Raw genomic sequence first — 6,368 nt, forward strand, 5'->3', positions numbered from 1 at the left:
ATGTGTGGAACTGGGGTAATAAGCCCCTTCTCTAAGTGTGGTGGATCCATTGACCACTGAGTCTAATTGTCTCCTGCATGGGCACTGTCCCAATCCTGTTATTCAGTGGAAGAGTTGTGATGGGTATTTGGGTGAGGGGACCTAGGCCAAGCAGGTCACTGGATAGCATGGACTCCTGGAGCTTCTGCTCCTCCATGGTCCCACTGAGCTGCCTTGCATACAGAGAGCTCCCTTTACATGCCGTGCCAACGTTGTCCACCCCACTACAGTTACAGAGAGTGGCCTTCATTGGGGGCAGAACTTTGCTTTAAAAGCAAGTGATGGCTGGAAGCTGAGAGGCAGCAACTGTCCATCACAGCCGATATGCCTGTCCGAGGCCTCTCAGCCACGCCTCCCGGGTTTGGGGGTGTCAGAGCGCTGTCTGTACCGGGAGATGGAAGCGACAGGCGTCCTGACCTGTTAATGGATGTGGCCCATGGCGAGAATCCATTTCCTGAGCGTGGCGCTTCCTGAGCACCACACAGGTTTCCCTTGCGCTCCCTAATTACAGTAATTAGGGAGTCAGGCTGAGTGATGTTGGACAGGACAAGCAGGGCCATTAGAGTCCGATGGAAGAATTAACAGATGTAGGCGTTCTTGTCTAAGCTGTCTCGGGCTGTGGATTGTGGAGATCGGCGCAAGGGCTCTGCAGCACGGGGTCACGTCACCTGTCATGACTTCCGCACATAGGCCCTGTCATGGAGACAGTCATGGGGCCTGCTAGGCCAGAGCAGGGCGGGATCGGGTGCCAGAGGTCTCTCCATCTTCCAAGAGCTCTGCATCTCTGCCTGTCCAAGAGGCAGAGGAGCACTCTGAATGGGTGGGAGGGAAGGGTCAGTGTGTCTTATGTTCCCTGGTGCTGGGAAAATGGGGATGTATTTAGCTGCCACACAGAATTACGTCCTGCCCAGCCCCAAAATGCAGTGCTGCATGCAAGGTACAAAGGGCCAGCAGCACAGGAGACCCTGATCCTGCATAAATGAGATGCTGTTCTGCACCCACCAAGCTACCCTGGCTTAGCAGAAGGAGGCCAGAGAGCGTGCGTAAGCTAAGCATTTCATTAGCATGATGAGGCTGGCCCGATCCTCTTCACCTCCCACACCATCCCTTGTGCCACCATCCCTAACCTCACGCCTATCCCCATCCCTTTCTCCTGCTGTCTCTGGAATGCACATGGCATCACCAAAATGATCACAGCTACCCCTTGACCTCTTCCTATCTCGCTCCGTCCAGCTCCTGGCCCTCACAGAGACCTGGGTCTCTTCGTTTGATGCTGCCCTCTCTTACGGAGGCCACATCTTCTCTCACACCCTCCCCCATGAATCAGACCATAGAATCACAGAAATTAGAGACTGGTAAGTCCTGCCTAGTGTATCCCTTGGGGGCCAATGCAGGATCACTCCCTGCAGTACAGTCACTGGTCCTTTACCTGGGTGAATTCTGAATGCTCTCAATGACTGGACTTGTGCTGCTTCCCTTGGGAGAACACTCCACAGCTTGTATGCTGTCCTAGGGAAAGATCCTCAGCTGGTATCAACCCATGTAACTCCATTGACTCCACTTTACGCCAGCTGAGGATTAGTGACCCCAGAGTTTAAAACAGGGATCCTCTGCCTGGGGAGAGAAGGTGGAAGATAGTTCAGTTGGGGGAGAGGGTGTATACAATCTTCAGATGGAATTTACTATTTAATTTCATCCCGTTATCCTTCCTTATAGCCTTCCCCCTCATGAATCTATATATTTCTCCTCCCTCTTGGCAGTTTTAGCATTTGAAATATTCACAGCCGTTCATTTTCTGAGCTTGTCTTCCCTTTCCCCCATCATCCGAACTAGTCGTTTAAAGCAGTTCCACATATTTAAACTGGGGTTTCCAAAGCTACCCAGTGGGTTTGAAGGTCTATGGCCCATTAATTCAGGGTGCCCATTTCCGTAGATGGCTTGGAGGATCTCGACCTCAGTTGTTCCTCACTGTTTCTTTGGGACTCTGACTTTATCCCCAGCAGCTAACTTCAATGTCATGTGTGATCTCTGCATCCTAACCTTTTGCTCACATTATGAATACAAGCCACAGGGTCACCTGCTCCGTTGGTAGCTTCTTCCCACCAGGAGATGTTCCAGTATATTGTCAAAATGCTGGCCACTTTCCTGTTTCCCAGGCAGGTATCTATCTACCCATCCACCCAGGCCTTATGGCCTTAGTTAACAATCTCCACTGTGGAACTCAAGAAATAATAATGTGGCAGCAGCATTTGAAGCTCCAGAATGAGGTAGCTGAGCAGATGATCACGTCCTGATAAGTCCATGTTGGCATCCCCAATTAAATGATTCCTTTCACAGTGTTCACTTTCTAAATCCCACAAAATTGTTTCTAATACCCTTCCCCACGTATTGATGTTAAATGGGCTGGACTGTAATTTCCTGCTGTATCTCATGGTCTACTGATAAATGCTGGCGTGATGTTGGTCATTTTCCAGTTCCTGGGTCTTGAAAAACAGAAAACACCTACAAAACTGTCATGTAAATCATCATTAATTCCCGCCTCCCCCCCCATTTCCTTTATAGGACACATGAATGGGTGGTATCTAGGATTGGTACAATCAGGGCTTTTTAAAATTATTTCTGTGGTTATCCTCGAACTAAGAGCCAGAATATGCATCTACTAGTGCAAATCTGGAACAACTACATTGTTTTATGTGGAGTTACTCTGGATTGATACCAGCGTACCTGAGTTCAGAATTTCATGCTACATTTGGGAGGAAATTTTGTTCGATCAAAGGGCTAGACTGTCTCACTTATGCCATCCCTCTATGCACCCAGGGACTGCCAGCGTGCAAGGTGATCTGAACGTGCAATGTACCCAAGCAGTGTCAGGAAGAGGTAGAATAGAGATGGCTATTCCAGTTCTATGCCAGCTGGAGATTCAGCCCAAAGGACTGGGAGTAGGGACCAGAAATCTGGCACACACATTCATCCTACCATCTCACCTTTCACTCAAACCTTCCCTGGTATTTTAAATAAAAACCTTGCTGCTTGTTTTTGCCCCCCAACAAAAGAAACCTGAGGCTGATCAGCTTTCTCCTTATCACCCTCTGCAGATCCCACCTGACAAGGTGCTGAGCAGTGGGAGATTGAGGTGTCCAGAAACACTTTGCAAGATCAGATCCATGGAGAGGGCAAGCCAAAGGGCAAATGTTCTCAGGAGGATTCTGGTGGCCTTATTTGGCTGTTGGGCAGCAGTTTGAGCCCTTGAACTTCTTGTTGGGAGGTACTGCATTCTCTTCTGTGAATACAGAAACAAAACAACATTCTCAGCAAATACATCCTGCCCATTAATTCCCCACTCCGATTTTTCTAGTAGAGCAATTTTCTGTTACCTACCTTTTTGTGTAATGGTGCAAATACATTTAAAGAACACTTTGACTGTGCAGTGAAATATTTTTCTGCATTCCCATTCCACTATTCCTGTTTGATCTGCAAATTACCCTTTTAACTTGCTTTTGCTTATTTTTATAGATCTCCTGGTTTATTTATATCTACCTATCGATAATGATTTCAGAGCTATTACTCACTGCAGCACCAGGAAACATTACATTTCCCAATTTACAATTGCAATTATGATATCCGACAGAAACAAATGCAGCTGCCTTCAATTTTAAGCAATATTTTGATCACAGTGATTAAAAAGTAACTTATGGCACTGCACACATTAGAGAAATTAATGTGATTTCATGGTTGTGTTAAAAGGCATGCAAAGTGTGTGTGCGGGGGGGTAATGGGGCTAGAGCAGATGTACTCTTTTTAAAGCATTGGATCCCTTTTGTAATTCACCAGGTCCCACTCCAAATCCACAGTACTGCCATCGTTAGAGTTAACTTCCCCACTGAATTTAATATGTGTGGCTTTTTTGTCCTTCAACTGATTTTTTCTCCTATTTTTCCTATCCTGAAATTGCTAGTTATTAAAGTATCTGTGTGCAAACAAGAACATTTCCCTGTCACTGCTTATTTTAGCTTGCCTGTCTGCGTGTGTGGGGACAACTGAAATCCAGTTGGCAATATTATAATCATTCCCACAATTACTTATTACAAACTCAATAACAAATTGTGACAGATCTTGGGGGTTGTGTCTCTCTTTGTGCTTCACAAGGAAAAAGCATACGCGAGACAAATTTATATGAATGACACAGAACATCTTCGCGAGGAGCCGGGATTCACATGAACAATCACGGAGGAACGTGAATTCTCTCTCTTGAAGGCTTGGGAAGTACAATTTGACTTGTCTCTGCGACAAAGAATGCATGTGCCCAGGATTATTTTGCTCACTCGCTTGCACTTCTCCCTCAAGAGTCTCAGTGAGTTGCTTGCTCGGCCCCAGCAAACTGGTGTCTCAAAAAACCTTGAACCTTTATAAAGAGTTGATTCCATTTTGATGCCTTTTTTTTAATGTGTGCGAAAGGAATGTCAGATTAAAAGCAGTGGAGACTGAAGTTCTCCGTATATGAGTACAAAATTAGCAAGGGGAATGATAGCGTACTGTGTAACATGACCCTGAGCTTAAGGGACCTTCCTTAGTTCAACCCTCTTAGTCCATTCAGCCCTTAACTTCTCTGAGGAGACTTCCTGTTAGCACTGGTTGTGCTGGTGTTTTCCTAACATGGATACTTGCCCTCTCGAACCAGGCTGAGTCCATCAACTTATTTAATGGATGTCATCAAATTATATTGCATCTGCTAACGACTTTCTGGTCATTCACTTCTGACTGCAGGCTAGATCCACACAAGTGCTGAAAAGTTCAAAACCCCATTACCCTGTGATCCCTCTGTTCTGCAGCACACAGGGTTGAAACGAGCGAGCCTTCTTCCAAATCATCCGCGTGGCTGATCGGCAGGTGAGATGAACAAGAGCAAGGCTGACACATAGGCCAAGATTTACAATGGTGCTCAGCACCTGCCGGATTTTCAGAATGGCTCAGCTCCCACTGAGACCAGTTTTGGAAAATCTGACCAGATCTGGTGTGTGCTGAGCATGTTAGAAAATCTGGCCATTTCAATGGGATCGGAGACCTTTTGAGAACATTGATCCCCTTGAGGGTGCTGAGTCCTGGAAAATATGGCCTTGTGATCATATGAAAGCCTGGTCTAAGGGGTCTCATTTTCCTCTTGCTCATACCGGGGTAAGTCTCAGATCCTGCCATTGAAGGTAGTGTTGTTAAAATGCAATAGAACATATGTAAGCAGGGATGGAAGCAGGCCGCTGATGTGAAACCAGTTTGTCCCTCCACCAAAAATGAAGGAAGTCTCGATTCATTGGCAGTGATGATATCCAGTGTTTGGGAAGATAATTACAGATCCAATTCCTTCCCTGAGAGGATTTTGATAGAAGGTAGTGTTCCTGAACTTCTTGACATAATATCCCCTTGCTCTAAGAATGCAGGAAAACAGGAACCTACTGGTATTACGTTAGCACTGTGAAACTTAAAAAGAAAGATTGTATTGATTTCAATATGCAAGGCTCACTGACCCATGGCTAAGAAGTAGAGACAGGATACACTGGCTGAACCCAGACTGATGGAGAAGAGTGTGTGTGGAGTTACCTGGGTTTGCTTTTAAATGCAAAATAAATCTTTCCACTGCTCACTCTTCCTTAGTAATGTCTCCTTTGTCTATCCTGTGTATCAATGGCACTTTCCTGGCCTCAGACTCCACAGTATCTGTCAGAATTTCTCCTTCCTGCCCTTTCCAGCAATTAGCTAACCTTTTAATAGCCATGATTAAAGTTAAATGTCTTCTTCTTAGACTGTGATGGGTCAAATACACCCGACTCGCTCTTTCTCTCTGGAAACCCTGGAATTTCTCATGGAAGAGAATTCCATGGCCCGTCCAACAGCCAGGCCACCTTATCTCTTAATGCAAGTCCTTAGCTCTTGTTCCTAAAAGTTTCAGCTCCTAGGCACTGTCCGGATACATGCTGCATTCATACCTCTATGGGAATATCTACCCCACTGCCAGACTTCCTACAAAATGCACTCTGGGGACCACAGTGCTGCTATGAAGAACTGTCCAGGCCAGCTCAGCTTAGGACCTCACCTCTCCACCCCCAAGAAGAGGATGCAGAGAGCACTGTTGCTGTAGCCGACTGCCTAGCAGGCTGAGAGCTGTCCATCAGCACCATGTGTTGCCCAGGATAAAGCATAGTCTGGGAAGGAGTTGTCCATCAGCACCAGGGACAAAATATAATTATCTCCACAACCTTTCATTCCTGCTTGGAGACAGAGCGGGGATCGGGCCTGAGGTGCTTACACTGGCCATGCCTCCCCGCAGGGAGCTGCTG

Source organism: Chelonia mydas, chromosome 22 (assembly GCF_015237465.2).
Source record: "Chelonia mydas isolate rCheMyd1 chromosome 22, rCheMyd1.pri.v2, whole genome shotgun sequence".
In the NCBI taxonomy this organism is placed as follows: Eukaryota; Metazoa; Chordata; order Testudines; family Cheloniidae; genus Chelonia; species Chelonia mydas.